This window comes from Equus caballus, chromosome 1, assembly GCF_041296265.1.
Source record: "Equus caballus isolate H_3958 breed thoroughbred chromosome 1, TB-T2T, whole genome shotgun sequence".
NCBI classification, from domain to species: Eukaryota; Metazoa; Chordata; class Mammalia; order Perissodactyla; family Equidae; genus Equus; species Equus caballus.
In genome coordinates this window covers 16,356,333-16,378,210 of record NC_091684.1, presented here as the reverse complement: position 1 = coordinate 16,378,210, position 21,878 = coordinate 16,356,333, and positions in this window count along the sequence as shown.

Genomic DNA, 21,878 nt, shown 5'->3' with positions numbered 1-21,878 from the left:
AATACAGGTCAGAATAGTGACTCTTGAGAGTGATTTCTGACTGGAAGGAGTCCTAAGGAAGACTTCTGGGTGCTGGGATATTCTATATCTTGATCTAAATGACAGTTACATGGGTGTACACACTCAAAAAAATTAATTAAGTAGTGCACTTACTATTTGTGTGTTTTATTTGTGTACATAAACCCTAATTTTAAAATGTTAAATTTAAAAATCTAGATAGCTTCAGATGGTGAAATTTGAATGTCTGGAGATCTTTACAACAGTGAGCCCAAGTAGCACACCATGTAATTTAATTTTAATTGATATTACATTGGTACTATTCTCATTATCCCATTTAATATTCTATTATTAATTCATTTTTTCTATGAAATGGGGATTTTAGTAGCAGCTGCCTCAAAGAGTTATTTTTTAAATCAACTTTGCTATAATCTTTATTATTTAAAATAAATTGCACACATTTAAAGTACACAATCTGCTGAGTTCTGATAATTATACATATCTATGAAACCAGCACCACAATCAAGATATATCCCAAAAAGTCTCCTCTTGACCTTTTGCGGTCCCTTCTTCTGTCCACCCTGGCTCCAGGCAACCAGTAATTTTCTTTTTTGCAAAAAGATTCATTTACTTTTTCTAGAATTGGATAAATGAAATCAAACAGTATATACACCTTTGTGTCTGGTTTCCTTCACTCGGCATGATGAGTTTGAGGTTCATACAAGTTGTTGCATGGATAAGTAGGTTGATGAATATTATTCCATTGTGTGGATATGCCACATTTTAGTAATCCATTTCCCTGTTGATTGGCATTGGGTTTTTCCAGGTTTGGCTATTGAGAAGAAAAATGCTATGAGCATTCATATAAAGTCTTTGTGTAGATGCATGTTTTGGTTTTTCTGGGGTAAATATCTATGAATAGAATGGTTAGGTCATGTGGTAAGTGTATGTTTAACTTTTTAAGAAACTGACAAATATTTTTCCTGAGTGGTTATATCTTATTACATTCCTACCAACAGTGTATTTTTCAGTTTCTCCACATTCTTGCCAACACTTAGTATTGTCAGTCTTTTAAATTTTAGCCTGTCTAATGGCTGTAGTGATATTTTATTGTGATCTTAATTTGCATTTCCCTGATGGTGCTAGTACATTCAAGAATATAAAGGAGATTGTCATAATGAATGAACACAGAAATAAAAACTATAAAAAAGAATCCATTGGAAATTCCAACATGAAAACATAAAATACATAAAGTAAAAAATTCCACAGATGGGCTTAATAGAAGATTGAGGATGACAGAAGAACTTGAAGATAAATCAATAGAAATTATCCAATCTTAAGAACAGAGAAAAAGATTGAAAAAAATAATAAAGAACAGAACTGTGGAATAATATCAAAAAAGTTTAACATGCTTATAATTTGAGTCCTAGAAGAAGAGAGACAGATGGTTCAGAACAAATATTTGAAGAAATAATTGAAAATTCCACAAATTTGGTAAAAGACATAGATTTATAGATTCAGCAAGCTCGGCAAACTCCAGAAAGGATAAATACAAAGAAAACCACATTTGGGCACAATATAATCAAACTGCTAAAAACCAAAGATTAAGAAAAACTCTTGAAAGCAGCCAAAGAAAAGCAATATATAACATATGATATAAATGACTGCTCACTTCTCATCAGAAACCATAAAGGCCAGAAGAAAATAGAATGTTTTTAAAATGCCAAAGGCAAAGAGCCTTCAAGCCAGATATCTATATAAGGCAAAATATCCTTCAAGAAGGAAGTAAAATAAAGCCATTTTCAGAACAAAGAAAACAAAGAGAATGCATCGCCCACCACCCTGAACTACAGGATCTGCCAGAGGAAGTTCTTCAGGCTGTGGGATAGGACTCCAGAGGGAATGTGGAGTGCTGTACAAAGGAAGTTCTTCAGGCTGTGGGATAGGACTCCAGAGGGAATGTGGAGTGCAGTACATTGGAAGTGGTGTAAATATATGGCAAGTTAAAAAGATCTTTTTACCCTTTTTTTTTTTTAAAGATTGGCACCTTTGCTAACATCTGTTGCCAATCTTTTTTTTTTCTTATTGTCCCCAAAGCCTCCTGGTACATAGTTGTATATTCTAGCTGTGAGTGCCTCTGGTTATACCATGTGGGATGCCACCTGAGCATGGCCTGATAAGTGGTGCCATGTCCCCATCCAGGATCCCAACCAGTGAAACCCTAGGCTGCCGAAGTGGAGCCTGCGAACCCAACCACTCGGCCACAGGAACGGCCCCCTTTACTCTTAATTTTTTAAAAATGTATATCACTTGATTTTAACATTGTCTTATGGAAAGTGGAATGTTATATAGATGTAACAGATATGACAACTGTAGCATAGAGGAGGGCAAGGGGTGCGAAATGGATCTACCCAGTTGCGAAGTTCTTAACATTTTATGTGAAGTGATAAAATACTAACTCTAGAGTGTGCAAAGTTAAGGATATACATGTATATGTATACTCATACATATATATGTATTATACTCTCTAGGACTATATATATATATACACACATATACAACCACTAACAATATAATACACAGAGGTATGGTTAAAAATCAATAGAGAAAGTAAAATAAGAGAATAGATATTTCCCAATTATAATCAATGAATTTGCATAATCAGAAATAGCCACAGAAAACTCTAGAGGAAACCTGGGACATAATTTAAGGCCAGAGGTACGTGGCAATAGGAGTGCAATTCCACTAACAGTGACAAAAACAGCAGTATTACCTGATGCTCAGCTCAAAAGGCCACCCCTGGTGGTCTAGTGGTTAAGAATCGCTGTGGCCTGGGTTCATTTCCCCGTCAGGGAACCACACCACCAGTCTGTGGGTTGTCATACTGTGGCGGCTGTGTGTTGCTGTGAAAGCTATGCCACAGGTATTTCAAATACTAGAAGGGTCACCCATGGTGGATAGATTTCAGCGGGGCTTCTAGACAAAGACAGACTAGGAAGAAGGATCTAGCCACCCACTTCCAAAAATATTGGTCATGAAAACCCTATGAATAGCAGCGGAGCATTGTCTGATATACCACTGGAAGGTGAGAACAGCGCTCAGAAAGACCGGGCAGGGTCCCACTCTGCTGTACGCGAGGAGTCAGAATGGACTCCACAGCACCAACAACAGCCCAAAAGTCAGGGGTTGTGGGGACTTTTCCCAAGACCTGAAAATCAGAAAGACAATTGTTTATTCTAGATAGATAAATACAAAGAGATAGGCGTCCATAGAGATAGAGAATATTGTTACATTAGAGAATAGTAGAAAAAGCATAAACCTGGGGCTGGGGGACCCAGAGTCTGGTCCAGCCTCTGCAGTAACCGGCTTTCTGGCCCTGGGCAAATAATTTCCCCTCCTTGAGCTTTGGTTTCTGCAATTTCGGCAAAATTGAGAATGTTAAAAATTCTTTCTAAGATTGCTTCCTTTTCAAACAATAGTATTTGGAATGAGGTTAGGGTGTTTCTAAATTAGTTATTTTGCTATTTTTTGTTTAAGTTTTCATCCAGCACTAACACTCTAAGATTCTGTTTTTCATTTTGCTTATGACATTCTCTTCTGATCATACTCTCTCCACCTTATGAAGCTCTAATTGAATATCTGTATGTTTTCATGTGAAATAACTTTCCACTGATGTACAATAATGGTAGAGATTCAAAAGCCTTTTAATTCTTTTAAATGGTCTTATCATCATGAAAAAAAACCTTTTTCACCTCCCTTCAATATATTTAGTTGAGGGTCCCTCTAGTGGAAGAATCTGCATATAGCACTACAAGAGTTATGCTTACAGATTTAATAGCCCATGAATACTACATTTTATACACTAAAAAATAAAATATCTACGCCAATATTACAGAAAAATTCTCAGGATTCAAGTTCTCAGGCTAAACTTCTAGTCGGGATTCAATATTAAAATATATGAGACAACATATGTAGGATTATAACATTTAAATTTTTTTCTATCCCAATTATTGTTTGTAGCCATGAAATTAACTGCGTGGATGAGAATGTATAAAATGGAGGAAATTTTATTTTATCCCCCAAAACGTATTAAAAGATAATGCTGGGTTCTAAATTATTTCCCTCTTTCCTAGATAGTTCCTGCATTTTTCAGGTGAGAGGGATGAACACAACTCTGTGGATTGGAGAGAACGGACACTAGGGGAATAAGCTCAGGTCCCACAGAGTGGCGGTGGGAACAGATGTGGCATCTCTCGTGGATGTTCGTCAGGTAACTGTCTCCAGGTTACCTGGGAGCCCACATACTCTGCTCTCCAGAGTTTCTTCTGAAGCAGTTGCCTCAGTGTGATCATCGATGAAGACTCTCCTCTCCTTTCCAGAGTGTTGGCTTTTCCTTAATCAAAAAGAGAAGTATTATGCATGACAACTATTTTTAACCTTCATTCAGAAGCCAGTTTAATCTTTGCTACTGAGTTCTGCTTTAAAAAATATAAATACATCTAAGGCAATTTAATCAAGCAATTAGTGTAGTCTTTAAACTGAATTTCATCCACTATTAGTTTCAATTTTAATAAATTGATATAATTCATCCAAAACATCAAATTGGTTGTGCCATAGGGAACCTCATGGAGCAAAGGAAAAGCTAAACTCACTTAGCAGAAAGAGATTTGAAAATCATCTCAGGCTTGAATTTCATGGGATTAAGTAGTTAATTTCATTATTAGTTTTTAAAATAATTCTAATAGCAAGTTCCTAAATGACTCATCATTAAATTTAGCTCTTTCTTCATAGTAGAAGAGCAAGATAATGACCCATGACAACTGTTTTAAGAGTTAGATGTACTCTTATTTTCTTATATAACAGAAAAAATCATGGCTAACGAGTATTTGGAATGCTTTTATATCTTCCCTTGAGTAGACTCAAATTCTACTGTTTCTCTGTCGATGTTATTGTCATGTTATCTTGGTAAATCAAAGTGCCAGAGGTTCCCATTACCTACACTACTTTATTAGTGACTCATTCTGGCACATTCTGAAGCAATTTACTCTCCAAAAGTGGGCACTCATCTTCTGAGGTTCATATCACTGGAGACACAGGGGCTCCCACTCTCCTGGGGAAGCGGGAAGGAGGGCAATGGGGCCATCAGGGGGATCACAGCCTCTCCATCCTGCAGCCCTGAGTAAAACAGGCAACACATTTTAGAGGCAACTTCAAATAGTTACACCTTAGCCTGGAGAGTGGTTCCCAAGTATTTTCACTCCTGGACCACACGATTAGAAATCCAGCACCGAGGGGTTGGTGGTAAGCATGATTTTTTTTTTTTATTGATACCAATCTTAGAGTTGGCAGAGCGCATGTTTCACCTATAAATATTACCTGAGAACCCAAAAGTCAGGCATCAGGTGCTTTTGAGATCTCGTTCAGGAGGTTCTGGTCCAAGATGGTGACATAGAAGGCTCCTGAACTCACCTCCTCCCATGGACACACCAAATCTACAGCTAAACATGGAGCAATTCTCTCTGAAAGAAATCCAGAAACTAGCTGAGTGACTCCTACACATGGGACAAACAAGAAAATACCGACATCTAAACGTGTCTTGGCACACCTTCAACTACCAGGAGTCACTAAGAACAAAGAAGGCAGCTTGGACAATCACAAACATTTCAGTGACAATCAAGAGCTCAGGCCCAGCTGACTGAGAAGGTTCGTCTCCTACACAAGACCACTCGGTCAAGACTGGGAGAGGTGGCTGTTTTATCTCATGTGCAGAAACCAACACGGAGAGGCAAGGAAAATAAAGAAAGAAAGGAATATATTAAGATAAATTAACATATAAAATTTCATTAATAAGATAAAATTCCAGAAAGAGACCTTAATGAAACGGAGATAAGCGATCTACCTGATAGGGACCTCATTCACATCCATGTTCATTCAGTTGGCCACTCCCAGTATCCCAGTTTCATGACGCAACTTAAGTGGAATTAAACTTCTATAGTTCTAAATTGCATAACTAACGACGGTTAGCTTCAACTGCAATTCCTCATTGATGCAGACCGGCCAGCCTGACCCCAGATAATGCCAATTTCTCAACAGTCGTCTGGGAAGGAGGTCAGACTCTTCAGTTCACGTTTGCTAGATAATCAGATAAACCTCAGGTGGACTGCATCTGAAGGCCAAGCAAGATACCCAAGACCTGGGATGGTCCTGTTACCTTGGCTCACGATGTCAATTTTGTATATTCAAGTCACATGGATGCTACTCTTGTAATACCCAAATGGATGAAGGGCATTTCAGGAAACACCAACCATCTTCCTGTAACTTCCTCTCTGTGTGGCTTCCCTAAAAGTCATTAATTCTTCAGAAAATGTCATTGTATTTAGATGTCCTAAAAGAGATATTTGGTATTTGGAATTTCCAGCACGTTTATTTATCGGAGAGAAGTTCTCCATCACACCTGAGCTGCTTTTATGGGGCCAGCATCTCTCACGGTTTGGCAGTATCTTAGTAATTGCCCAAGGAGCAGCTAGTGCTCAGTGAGGCATCCTTAGGTATTTGCAGCAGCCGCCATTTGTTGAGTGCTTACCATATGCAAGGGACTGTGCTAAGCTTTACCTGCGTGATTTTGTATATTCCCTACAATAACGCTGCAATGAAGTTACCATTATGGTTCCCTTTTCACAGAGAAAAAACCCGAGATTTAGTGAGGTAGAAGCAAATTCTGTGGATTTCTTCTGTAACATAAACAGCAATCTAGGAAATTTCATTTCAGAAAATAGTAGGGGAAATGGACAGGATTCTCTTGTCCCATACATAGACTCAATTATAAAAGTGGTATTTATGTGCATATTTATTCCTTGAAAGGCAATGCACCTGTGCATTTACACTTATGGTATTAACATGATGAGTGAATATTTATTTTAGGGTTGTATACGCCAAGACTGAAGAAGCCTGAAGACGCCACTGATGCTATATTTGTAAGTGCAGATCCCATAATCTCCAAATGGATGAGCTCCTCGACCCTAGTTTCCAAGGATGATCAGCTTTTATTCTTTGTTTGGCAATTTATTAACTTCATCTTCCCTCTTTTAAAGTATTTCAGGTTTTGGAATGAGCCATATTGAGGTCATCCAGACCAGCGTTTCTCAGACTTGAACGTGTACACAAAATCCCCTGGAGATCCTGTTAAAATTCAGATTCAGATTCAGCAGGTGCAGGTGGCTTTCACATTTCTGACTGGTTAGCTCCAGGTGATGCTGACGCTGCTGGTCCATGGACCACACTTTGAGTAGCAAGAATTGAGCTTTCTTCCAAATGAAGGAAAAGAAATATCACATGTAAAAAGAATTCTCTTCTACACTCTGTAGACAGAGATTGAGTCTGGGACTGTACAAACGTTATGTACATAGAGATATTTCCCTGGGAAAATGTTATGTTTTGCCAAACTGCTAAATATTTGATATTCTCTAGTTCTTATTTTTTTAATGCAAAGGAACTTCAAATATTGTTCCAAAGATTTCCAGTGTTCTGTGAGGATTCTACTAGAGTGAGGGAAGATAAGAAAACTGTTAGAGAAATTGTGTTTGTTATAAGTATTGAGTTAATCCAGATTATCCATTAATGGGTCAGACTCATCTAAAGAAATCTTTTTCTCTAAATTTTTTTCACACCTTTTTCTACGATCTGACTATTCCAAACAGCTCTTGGAAACTAAAAAAGGAATCATAGGGCACAAAGTATCCTTCGTGACTGTAACATGTCTCTCAATGAGATTCTGATCCAATTGACAGTATTTCATCACATCGTTATGTCATGATCAGGGCACTAATTAGAAAAAATAACTGCCATTAATGTGTAATCAATGACAGTTGATTATCAGACACGATCAAATCTGATTTCATAAGAGAATTTATGATGTGTAAACACTTAAGAAGTGGTTATTCTAGTAGCATTCTCAACACAGATAGCCTTGCAGGATATCTTTGCTCTTCCTGTAACATTTAATCGAGAAAAGTATTTGTCAAGACATGGCAGCGACTAGGGAATGATATCACCCGTAAAAAATAGGATATTATTTCCAGTAATTTCTATGACTCATACAATTTTCTCATACATTTAAGAAATACTTTACATAACTGCTTATCCAGGAAAGGATATTATAGAGAAAATTTAATTTAACTTTAAACTATATTTAATTTAACTTCAATTATCCAAATGACTGCCTCATAGGAAGTATTTACTTTTCATCTCTTGTTTAGTATTCTCTAGACGAAGTTGTAGTCATCACATAAACAAAAAAGTGTAATTAGCTTAATTACCTGGTGTTGTGTTAACTATGATTTTCCTTTTGCAACATTAATTACTTGTCAGTTACTTTTTATAATCAAATTTTAAATATATATTTATTAAACTCAGATTTGATGATATGTATCATTTCACAATTAACATATCAAATTATGTGTTAAGTGTGTGGTATTAATCAGAGGCGAGATCTATTGGCTTAGAAAAGGAGAAAGTATTGAGCTTAATTAGAAGAAACAAAATGGATTGTTAGTAAATTCTGCAAAGCCTGATGGAAACACAAATAAGACAGAAAAAATTCATCAGAATAACAATAATAATAATATCTATTAAGTGCCTACTGTGTACCAGGCCCTATTCTACATGCTGTACCTCTCCTGTCTCTTGTATTCCTCACAGGAACCCAATGAAGTAGGTTCTATAACATGCCCATTTTACAGATGAGGAAAGTGAGATACAAAGAGCTTAGGCAACAAGTCTAAGATCATGTCAGTACATGGTGGAGTGGGGATTCACACCTAGGAAATCTGGTTTCTGAGCCTGCATACTCTACCACAGAGTTGTAGAAGGTTTTGTGTCCTTTGATCAGGGGTCTTCAAATTATGGACCACTGGCTAAATGTGGCCTGCCAACTTAAGCCTGAAAACTGAGAATGGTTTCTACATTTTTTTAAAATTTAAAGGTAAAAATATTTTTGTGACACATGAAAATTGTATGAAATTAAAATTTCAGTGTCCGTAAATAAAGTTTTATTGGAACAGAATTGTGTTCATTTGTTTATGTATTGTCAATGGCTATTTTCATGTTACAACAGCCAAGTTGAGTAGCAGCAACAGAGACCATCTTGCCCACAAAGGCTAAGATATTTACTATCTGGCCTTTTGTAGAAAAAATTTACCAACCCTTGCGGTAGAACACATGTGTGAAGGGAACCGAAAAGACAAAATTTGAGCAAATGCAGCAAAGGGTCCATCCAAATGGACTAAATATGACTCACTCAAGGTTACTTGGCAATGGGGCCATACTTCGTGAACATGAGAATATAAAATGTGAAAAATCACATGCAAGAAAGTAAATAGTAATTAGAGGCAGAGAAATGGGTGTCTTTCCTGATCTTCTTGGGGTGAAGGGGTAGGAAGGACTTTGGGAGTGGTCTGGGTGGCAGGAAAGGATAAGATCAGGAAGGGCAGAATTGTGCCCCCAATCTTCTGGATACAGCACATATCTGCTGCTTCCCCCACTGATTTGGTCAAAACTGGAGCCTGTAAATCAAGGAAGGACAAAAATCTCATCAACCTGTTGCCATTGTTGCCTGGAAGGGCTTTGACTGAAGGCCTACAGAGACCTTCCTGGGGCTGGGTTAGGGGTGAGGTGGGAGTGTAAACTGGTTTGGTGGGGCAGGGGTACAGCCTGCCCAGGCATGGTGGGATGAGGGCAAGGAAGTCCCCTTGTATGCCAAAGGAGGCATAAACCCATGTGCCCTTGCTCTAGAGTGGCAATATTTGCTGAAAAACTGTTCATTCTATATGTATGTTGCCTGCTGACATCTTGATTTTAATCCAGTAAAACATTTTTTGGACTTTTGACCTTCAGAATTGTGAGATAATGAACTTGTTTTGTTTTAAGGAACTAAGTTTGTAACAACAACAACAGTAAACAAATACAAACTCTTAATTTTTTATTGTTTGCAATTATCAGCTTTAGGTGGTATTGGCAAATACAGAGCAGACCTGCTGACTTTCCGCCCTCCCAGCTCATAGCCCACATTGCTCATTTATCTCAAATTCTCTTCCCTTCGATCTTAGTTGTGACTCCAGAATCCTCCTCACCCCAGGGCTTCAGACAGTCACTACCAGCTGATTATAGCAGACACACAAATTCAAACCTATTTGCTATCCTTGGCTTTAATACCTGTTGTTACTGTTATCTCTAGTGTAGTTTATGTTGTCAGAGTAACGATGTAAGTTGCATGCATCTCTCTCTTAGTTTGCATAAGAGTCTGAGAACTGATGCTGATAATGTTCAAGAATACATTAATGCACAATTGTCCTGGAGCTGATGGCTGGAAATTGATTAATTCATTAATTCAGTAAGTACTTATAGAGTATTGACCAGGTACCAGGCCCTAGTCTAGGTATTAGGGAGCTGAAGTTGAAAATATGGATATGATCCCTACCCTCAATGGAGTTTTCCCTCTAATTCAATGTTTCTTAAAGGTAGTCCTTTGAATAGAGCACAGGTGGTGAATCGGTTAGTTAGTGCTGCATAACAAACCACCCCAAAACTCAGTGACTTAAAACAACAGGCATTTATGATTACTCCATGGATCAGCTACACAGTTCTGCTGATGTGGGCCAGGTTTTCCTGCTCTTGCTTGGTTTCACTCAGGTGTCTGTCATCAGCTGGCAGGTCAGCAGAGGGTTGTCAGGTTTAGGACGGCCTTATCTTCTTCGGCTCTCCTCCACTTGATAACTCATCTTTCTGCAGACTAGCCTGGGTGTATTGATCTTGGACTCTCAAGGGTCCAAGGAAATGAGTAGAAGCAAGAAAGGCCTCTTGAGGCCTAGACTCAGATTTAGCAAAATGTCAGTTTCACCATATTCTATTAGCCAAAGCAATCCAAATTCAAAGATGGATAAACAGACTCTACCTCTTGATGGGAGGGGCTAAAAAGTCATATTGCAAAAGGCATGGATAGAGAGAGGGGTAAAGAATTCGGACTATTTTTGTAGTCAGTCTACACAATTTGTCAGTTTCAGTAGAGAATGTGATGAAACAATTTTGTACATCTCCATTTGACAAATTTTGACATATAAAAATTTATTAGAATTCCATGGAGGGGGCCGGCCCCATGGCCAAGTGGTTAAGTTTGCACACTCCGCTTCGGCGGCCCAGGGTTTCACCAGTTCGGATCCTGGGTGCTGACATGGCACTGCTCATGAGGCCATGCTGGGGTGGCATCCCACATGCCACGACTAGAAGGACCCACAACTAAAAACATACAACTATGTACTGGACGGCTTTGGGGAGAAAAAGGAAAAATAAAATCTTTGAAAGAAACAAACAAAGAATTCCATGGAAATCCTTTTCTTTTCTTAATAAACATGGCCACATGTGGTACAGGTGATACTTGGCATTTTGTGTCAGTACCATTTCCTTACGAGAGAACAGTTCTTGGAGGTTAATGTATTTTCACAACGTTTGTGTTAAATTTGCATTTTCTGTCATTTCTAACCTAAGTTATAGTCTCATTTTCACACACAAAAAGGATGAATGGCTTAAAAGTGGTTCACTGAAGTGAGAAGGCAATGATGAAAATAGTAACACAAATACCATAGCTCAGAATAAACTCGTAAACCTGAATAGCAGACGAGACTCCAGTGCGAATCTTACACATGAATCTTTAGGTCTCAAAACAAATGTGAAAATGTAATGACGTTAACAGGATTTACAATGATGATCAAAACTCGGATTGTACTAGATCAGCATTCATTTGTCCTTTACACTCTGACCTCCAGTCTGCAGTGGGATTAGTCATGAATATTTGTCCAAAGTGGAATTGATGATGATGCTATTTTCACATTATTTTCAAATAATATACTAGTATGCTCAGGTAAATAAATCATTTTTCCCCAGGACAAGTGAAAAAAGAATGCTTTCCAGGATGAAATCAATTAATTTTTCCACTAAAGGTAGAAATCAACCCAAGACTACACAGGCATTATTCAAAATTGCATTTCTTGTAGTGAAAACCGTTGCAAATCACACCATCACAGAGGAGCCTGCAAAGCCAGCCACCAGCCACAATGAGAATGATACATATTATTTTTGGAGTGAAAGCAAAAAATTAGCTATCAACCAAATTCCCTTATCAGATGACGTTGGACGTTGCATCATATTAATGGCATACAATGTGAAATTCTTCTCCCGAGTGTGCTGGAGACATGTTTCACCTTACTGTTGGATGGCCTCACTCATGTGCAGAGTAGGAATTGGTTCCTGGCAGATGTGGCACCAGGAAGAGTGCTTCACACATTTTTGTGGAGTTTATCACTGAATTTCCACAAATGATTATTTTGTGAGTCATAACACTGACTGAAAAAAAGTGCTGGGATAAGTAAGGACAGAACACCACTGGGTTTTCAGGAGGGATGGGTGTGGTTCTCAAGCTGTAAAAGGTAGCACAGAATTCTGAGTCTCAGAAACCAGCTTGTGCTCAGCCAAATGCTTCATGTCCCTATTGAGTGTTGAAAGACAGAGAGAATATTGTAACTACCAATAGAAATCTCTCTTCAAGGGCCAGCCAGGTGGCATAGTGGTTAAGTTCACACACTCTGCTTTGGTGGCCCGGGGTTTGCAGGTTCAGATCCCAGCCATGGCCCTACACACTGCTCATCAAGCCATGCTGTGGCAGCCTCCCACATATAAAATAGAGGAAGATTGGCACAGCTGTTAGCTCAGTGACAATCTCCCTCAAGCAAAAAGAGGAAGATTGGCAACAGATGTTAGCTCAGGGCCAATCTTCCTCACCAAAAAGAAGCAGCAGCAGAAGAAGAAGAAGAAAGAAAGAAAAAGAAAAGAAATCTCTCTTCATCAGCCTCTACTTAGCCAAATCGCTTTACTCACTCATGTTCTCCTTTCTTGGGGTCAGTTCTTGTTGTTAACCTATGAGTCTTTGATCATCTCACCTCCTTGAAACATTTTGCTCTGTCAGTCTCCAAGACACCGCTTTCTCTTGGTTTTCCTCCATCCTCAGCGGCTGCTCCTTCTCAACGTCTTCTTCATTTCCCTGAGATTTTAACGTTGTAGTGCCTCAGGACTTAGTACTTAACATCTCTCTCTCTCTCTCTCTCTCTAAGTGAGTTCCTCTAGACTAAGGGCTGTATCTAAAATCTGATGGATTTCATATTTATATTTCTTACCTGTAACTTTCCTCTGACCTCCAGAATGACTGCCTACTCTCCATCTCCACTTAGACTTTAATAAGACATTTCATATTCAGCATGTCCAAAATGGAACTCTGCATCTTCACTCCCAAACCTGCTCCACTCACGTGCAGTCTTCCCCATCTTAGTTAATGCAACTCCGGTTTTCCAGTTGCTCAAGGCAAAATTTTGGAGTCATCTTTAACTCCTCTCTGTTTCCCATAGTCCCATCCTAATCCCATGTACAGCTTCAAAACATACCCAGAATCTGGGCAACTCTTACCATTTCAACTGCTAATATGAGAAGGTTCTGTGTTTTATTCATCCCCAAGACCAGCAACAGTAACTAGGAAGCATGCAATGACTCAGGAGGCAGGCAGAAAATAACTGGCTAACTACTGGGAAAACAGCATGAGTGCTTGAATGAATTACCGGGATCAAAATATCAAAAGTTAATTGACAGAATCATCCGGTTGTCAGCCATCCTTCATGAGATTCAATTCAACAAATAGTTTCTGAGCACTTACTATGGGCCAGGCATATTATTGAAGTATGATTTACATACAAGAAAATACACCATTTTACAGTCTTACGAGTTTTGGCAAATGTAGATATCCATGTAAACGATCAAGATATAGAAGATTTCCATCGCCGAATTCACCCTCAACCCTAGCAACCACTGATGTGTTTTCTGTCATTATAGATTAGTTTTGCCTGCTCTAGAACTTCGCATAAACATAATCATAGAGTATGTGCTCTTTTTTCTTGGGTTTCTTTCACTCAGTTTAAAGGTTTTGAGATTTATCCATGTTGCTTCATTTATTAGCTGTTCACTGCTTTACATAACTGAGTGGTGTTCCCCTGCATGAATATAGCATAATATTTTTTATCTATTCACTGGTTGATGGACATTTTAGTTGTTTCCAGCGGGGGATATTATAAATAAAGCTGCTAAGAACATTCAGGTAAAAGGTTGTTTTTTTTAACTTTGTTTAAGTGGATCCTAAAATACTTTTTTTTTGACATCTAAGACTTTATTTTTTTAGAGTATTTTTATGTTCACTGCAAAATTGAGAGGAAGGTACAGAGATTTCCCATATACCTGTCCCCACTCAGGCATAGCCTTTCCCATTATCAACATCCCTCACTAGAGAATACATTTGTTACAACTGACGAGCCTGCACTGACACATCATGATCACCCAAAGTCCATAGTTGACATTAAGGTTCAATCTTGGCACTGTATATTCTATGGGTTTTGACAAATGACATGTATCCGTCATTATAGTATCGTACATACGGAGTATTTTCACTGCCCTAAAAATCCTCTGTGCTCTGGCTATTCATCCCTCTCCCCACTCCCAAACCCTGGCAACCATCAATCTTTTTATTGCCTCTAGAGTTTTTCCTTTTCCAGAATGTCTTATAGTTGGAACCATATAGTATGTAGCCTTTTTAGATTAGCTTATTTCACTTAGTAATATGCATTTAAGGTTCCTCCATGTCTTTTCATGGCTTGATATCTAATTTCTTTTTAGCACTGAATAATATCCTATTGTCTGGATGTACCAGTTTCTTTATCCATTCACCTAATGAAGGACATCTTCATTACTTCCAAGTATTGGCAATTATGAATAAAGCTGCTGTAAACATCCATGTTCAGGTTTTTGTGTGGTCATAAGTTTTCAACTCCTTTGGCTAAATACCCAGGAGAGCAATTGCTGGATCACACGGTAAGAGTATATTTAGTTTTATAAGAAACCACAAAACTATCTTGCAAAGTGGCTGCACCATTTTGCACTCGCACCAGAAATGAGTGAGAGTTCCTGTTGCTCCACACCCTCGCCAGCATTTGCAGTTGTGAGTGTTCTGGATATTGATTTTTCTAATAGTGTAGAGTGGTCTCTCATTTTTGTTTTAATTTGCATTTCCCTGTTGACATATGATATGGAGCATCTTTTCATATACTTATTTACTATCTGTATATCTTCTTTGGTGAGGTGTCTATTAAGGTCTTTGGCCCACTTTTTGAGTTGCTTGTTTTTTTATTGTTGAGTATTAAGAGTTCTTTGTATATTTTGGATAACCGTCCTTTATCAGATGTGTCTTTTGCAAAGATTCTTCTCAGTCTGTGGCTTGTCTTCTTATTCTCTTGGCATTGTCTTTCATGGAGCAGATGTTAACTTTAATGAAGTCCAGCTTATCAACTACTTCTTTCATGGATCATGCCTTTGGTGGTGTATCTAAAAACTCATCACCATACTCCAAGTCATCTAGATTTTCTCCTATGTTATATTCTGGAAGTTTTATAGCTTTGCATTTTACATTTAGGTCCATGATTTTTTAGTTAATTTTTACAAAGGTTATAAGGTCTACACCTAGATTCATTTTTTTGCATGTGAATGTCCAGTTGTTCCAGCACCATTTGTTGAAGACTATCTTGCTCCATTGTATTTTCTTTGCTCCTTTATCAAAGATCATTTGGCTACATTTATGTGGGTCAATTTCGGGGCTTTCTATTCTGTTTCACTGATCTAGTTGTACATTCTTTTGCCAAGATCACACTATCTTGATTACTGTAGCTTTATAGTAAGCCTTGAAGTGGAGGAGTGTCTTCCAACTTTGTCCTTCTCCTTCAATATTGTGTTGCCTATTCTGGGTCGTTTGCCTCTCCGTATATACTTTAGAATTGGTATGTCAATATCTGCAAAATAACTTGTTGGAATTTTGATTGGAATTGTTTTGAATCAATAGATCACATCGGGAAGAACTGACATCTTGACAATATTATGTCTTCCTATCCATGAACGTGGAACATCTCTCCTTTTGTTTAGTTTTTCTTTGATTTCATTCATCAGTTTTACAGCTGTCCTCATATACATGTCTTTTAAAAGCAGGGTTTTTCATTTTCATAGAGTCTAGTTTATCCATTTTTTAATAGAATAGTTTTAATTTCCGGGTTAAGAAATCTTTATCTACCCCAAGGTAGCAAAGATTTTTTTTCCCTATGTTTTCTCTTAGAAAGTCTTGGTTTTTGCTTTTAGATTTAGGTCTATGGCTTTCAGCACTTTAAATAAGCCATTCCACCGTCCGCTTGCTTTTTTCCATTGAGAAGCCTGCAGTCATTCTTAGCTTTGTTTTCTCTGTATGTGATGTGTCTTTTTTTATCTCTGTTTGCCTTTAAGATTTTTTTTCTTTACTATTGGGTTTCAGTAATTTTACTATGATGTGCCTTTGTGGGTCTTCATTGGATTTACCCTGCTTGGGGGTTGCTGAGCTTCTGGATATGTGGGTTCATTTTTTAAAATCAATATTGGACATTTTCAGCCATTATTTTTTCAAATACTTTACTTAACATCTGCTCCAGGAATCCAATTTATATATGTAACACTGCTTATTATTTTCCAATGGATCACCAAAGCTCTATTCAATTTTTCAAATGTTTTTCTCTGTGTACTTTAGATGTGATAGTTTCTATTGCCATGTCTTCAGTTTATTTGTCTTTTCTTCCGTAGTGTGTAATCTACTATTAAATCCCTGCTCCATAGTTTCTATTCCTCTCTTCATTATGTGCATGTTTTCCTTTGTATCTTGTATATATTTATAATAGCTATTTTAAAGTCCTTGTCTGCTAATTTTTTACCTCTATCAATTCTGAATCTCTTTCCATTGACTGACGAGTTATATTTTTCTGCTTCTTTGCATGTCTAATAATTTATGATTAGATGCTGGGCAATAATAATTTTACATTATTGAGTACATTATTGTCTTCTATTAAAAAGAATTATAGGAGTTTAATTTTTCTTGATTGATTAGAGCAGTCAGTTAATTTACTTGCAGATCAGTTTCATCTTTTTGAGGTTTGTCCTTATGTTTTGTTAAACCAGGCTGAGATTAGCTTTACTCTTGGGCTATATTAGCCTTCCTCCCAAGACATGGCCTTTTGAGGGGTATCTGCTAAATGCCTTGATCATTCAATGAAATCTCATTCTGTTGGGCTGAATGTCTCCCCATCGTGTGTGAGCTTCAGAAGTTGTTCAGATTACAAATTCCCCCAGTAGTTGGTCTTTTCCTGATAGCTGTTATTTGACCAGCCTCGTGGAATCTTACTCTTTGCATACACAGCTTAGTATTCATCCAAAGACTCAAGTGGACCTCATGCCAATTTCTGAAACTCTTCATCTTTGTGGCTTCCTTCTCTCCAGTACTCTGCTCTGCAGATTCTAACTGCCTTAGCCTCCCCGAACTCTGATCTCTATCTCCTCAGCTCCATGAGGCTGCCTTGCTCTGCTTGGATTCTCTCTCCCTGTGCTGGAAACGCCAGCTGTGTCCAGGAAACACCTCCAGGAATATAGCTGGAGTGATTAGACATCTTATCTCATTTGTTTTCCTTTTTTCATTTATTACAGTCTTGCACTATCCATTGTCCAATTTCACAAACTCATTGCTTCGTATATTTTGTCCAGTCTTGTAAATATTTTGGTAAAAAGGCAAGTCTGATACCAGTTGCTCCATCATGGCTGGAAGTAGAAATCCCTCAGCTTATAATTTTTGAAATGGACTTTGCTACCTGCCTTACAAAGTTGGTTGTAAAGGGCACAGGGTGTGACAATCTCTGGCTTGACCTGTCCCTCCGTGAGGATCCCCAAATCACTTCTAGTTGTTCGATCCCTGAAACATATTAAGTATGGAACAAAAAAAATTTGAGGGGCCGGCCTGGTGGCACAGTGGTTAAGTGCACACGTTCTTCTTCAGCGGCCTGGGGTTTGCCGGTTCAGATCCCGAGAGCAACATGGCACCGCTTGGCAAGCCATGCTGTGGTAGGCATCCCACATATAAAGGAGAGGAAGATGGGCACGGATGTTAGCTCAGGGCCAGTCTTCCTCAGCAAAAAGAGGAGGATTGGCAGCAGAGGTTAGCTCTGGGCTAATCTTCCTCAAGAAAAAAAAAATTTTGTTACAAATTATTAGTCTTCTTTTTCTTTTTTCTTTGGTCTGCTCTCTCTTTTTTTCCCCTTTCATCACTGCTCCCAGTATCTAAGCTGTCGTCTCTGGGTCTGTCGAATTTTGTGTCTCTATCTATTTGCTCTTTCTTCCCATTCAATGGCTTTTGGAAAATCTTGCTCTTCTATTCCTTAAGTACCCTAGAGTCGGCTCCCATTCAAACCCCTTGAGAGTCTATATTTTGAAAGGAGTTCAGAATGGTTGGAAAATGGGCCAAGTGGATATGCAACAAGGTTAGAAACCTCAGAGACATCAACCAGGTCTGCAAAGTCTTATTTGTGATTTTAGGTAGAGCAACTTTGATCTAGATTTGTGGCTATCCCATATGATAGGCACTAGCCACATGTGACCTTTGATCATTTGAAATGTGGCTAGTGTCACATGTTGAAATGATATATTTTGGACATAGATTAAAGAAGTTATTAAAATATATTTTACCTATTTCGTTTTACTTTTCAAGCTGTGGTTTGCATTATATTCCCATTGGGCAGTACTGATCTAGAAAGCAGAGTGCAGGAGAAGGCGGCTGTGGTTTTAAGAAAGACAATAGCACGGCCAGTCTGCATTTTAAAACTGACTGTCTGGCAGTGTGTAGAGGACAGACAAGAGAGGGGACAGTTTGAGGGCAAGGAAAGCAATTAGAAGACTACTTTGATGGCCCAGGAAAGAAAGAATGATCATATTCAATGTCACAAAAGTTGTATATCTATTTGAAAAAAATTCCATTTGCTGCACTGGTAGTAGGGAAGCAAAATATAAACGAAACCAAAAGAAGGGTTATCCAAAAACTATGTGTGTGACTTTGTTTTGGAAAGCTGATACCCAGTCTTATGTACTCGTATACACACACAAAGTAACAGCTCCTGCTTTTCCCATTCTTGACCATTTTTTAGGTCAACTTTAGACTAACACCGCCTGGAGAACATGGCCTTCCATGCATTGACACACACAAGTCATCCGGGGCTGGTAGAAAGAATTTGTCCCTTCAGACTTAGCTCTGCTATGTGACCCCGGGCAGGTTGCTTAAAATCTGAATCTCACTGTCTTTGTAAGAAAAACAGCTAAAGCTTCCACAGGTTCCGTAGGAAATTAAAATGCAAAAGCGTAAAAAGTGCATAAAACAAAACAATTACTGCTATAAAGTTTTAGGTATGTTTGTTATTCCATATTACAAAGTAAACTATTTTCATGCATCGCAGGGGAGGGTTGACTATAATTTGACTCCCTGGATCTGGGCGAGGTAAATTCCCTCAGATTTGGCCGGGTGGTTGTTCTGGAAGGTATGAGCAACAACCCCCAGATGATGGCAGTTTTCTTCTGCTCCGGGAAGTCTGGCATCCTCAGGCAAGCATGTTCTCCCCCGCATTAAGATAGCCTTGGCAGTAGGCTGAGCTGGATAAGGGAGGGCAGGCCAGGCTTTCTAAAGGTTAAATAAATGAGACCCCATTTGACTTACACGCCGGTTATCTGGCCACACAGGTGTCCCTCACCTGGAGTTCTTTCCTTCACCTGGATTTGGTGTCACAAGGCTGCCAGAATCAGAACCCAGACGTACGTCAATATTTACCTCCTCTGCAAATATAGTGACTAGATTAGAAACTTCTAAGTTTGCCTTTTTTTTAAAAAGGATGTCTAACGTTTCAGTGTCAAAGCTGAGTCTATGTTATGTAGTGTTCTGCTGAGTCCAGGAGACACAGAATTCTTTTTCAATGAAAGTCCACTTTCAATGCCCGGAGGTCCCTAGGGGAGGGCTACCATGGCTCCATCACCCTTTACAGGGCCCACCTTCTAGCCCGCAATCCCTTAATGTGAGGAATAACGAAGACTAGTGGAGAGCAGAGTTTTGGTAGTAGCTGCAATCCACCTAACTGTGGTATTTGAGAATTCCCTATGTATCCAGCACACTGAGTTGCTCCAGCTACATACATATAGCGTCTGGGGTCCAGGCAACATTGGCTGAATTTTCACTGAACCCCAGGGCATCATATGGCCTCAGATTGATCATGAATCAATGGTCACCATCAGGCACTGAACTGAAAAGTGCCCATTTAAGTTAAAAATGCAGTAAAGAATGGGGCTGGCCCCGTGGCCGAGTGGTTTAAGTTCGCGCGCTCTGCTGCAGGCAGCCCACTGTTTCGTTGGTTTGAATCCTGAGCGCGGACATGGCACTGCTCATCAAACCATGCTGAGGCGGCGTCCCACATGCCACAACTAGAAGGACCCACAATGAAGAATATACAACTATATACCGGGGGGGGCTTTGGGAAGGAAAAAAATAAATAAATAAAATCTTTAAAAAAAAAATGGAGTGAAGAATTGAGCAATTACTTTTTATAAATCACGAAGTAGCAGGAAGGGAGGTTTTTAAAACCAAGAATTAGAAAAAATTATATTGAAGTATTAATGTTATGCCTAAGTACCATCCAAATCTCCTGCTGAAATTTACAGCCCAAGATTCGGTATTTGCTATCTGAACTGTCCTTGGAATTCAGAGAAATAATTGCACAATAAAACAATCTCTATTGGTAAGGTAATACTAGTTGGTGTAACTCTGAAATATCAGTGGCTTAAAACAAGAGGAATTTATTTCTTGCTCATGTGAAGTCCAAAATGGATGGCTTTCCTGTAACTGGGGAACCTAGGCTCCTGCCATCTTGTGGCTCTGCCAGCTTCAACACAGAGCCTTCAAGGTTGCTGTCCTTGTCTGCATCAAGCCATAGAAGGGAAGGCACATAGAGGATTGTCTGTGGGTTTTTATGAGTAGGACTGGAACTGGTGCACATCTGGGCACTTCTGTCTCATTTGCCAGAAATTGATTATGTGGCCCATCTCCTTGCAAGTGAGGTTGGGGAATAGAGTCTAGGATGAGACCAGCAGTCTCTGCCTCATACTCTACAAACAGACGTTCCTAGATAGCACATTAATAGTCTGAATGAAACAATATGGTTCATAAAATTTTACAACTCTGCTAAAGGGTTCAGCAAGATTGCATTTAGGGGAAGTCCTTCATCCAGAGCTGACATGATAAACTGCTGATTATGTACAATTCCCTTCTCAGCTTTTATAACAGTTTGGGAAATTGAATTTTCCCAAAACATTCTAAAATTTGAACTTATTTGAGTTTACAAAGTAATTCCCTTGGACGCTAGCCTCTCTTTCAGAATTTGGCAACTTTGGGGCCTAATTCTACAGCCTAGATTGAACAAAAGTCTCCCTAATTATGGATTAAATTTTGTACCATCTAAAATGCCAACATAGAAATTTTGTGTGAATTATTTGGTAATTCACACAAAATGTATTTTGCTTCATGGTAAACCCCAGAGTGAACATTGGCTCTTTTGTTTGTTTGTTTTTAGGTTTGTTTGTTTATTTATTTGATTTGAGTAAAACAGGCTTCAGAAAATGACAATTCTTTTCGGTGAGATTGGGTAGGCAGTTGTTAGTGTAGTAATTATGCCCCCCAAAAAATTACTTTTCATATTCATTCCCTCATTTGCTTGTTCATTCATTCAACTAGCATGTGCTAAGGGCTTGCTATGTACCAACAGGGCTAGATGCTAGAGTGTGACAAGGCCCAGAGAATTCCAGCCTTCTCCAAATTTATGATCTGGAACTGATTGTGACGGGTGTCAAATGAAGGATGTTCTGAGGGAAGG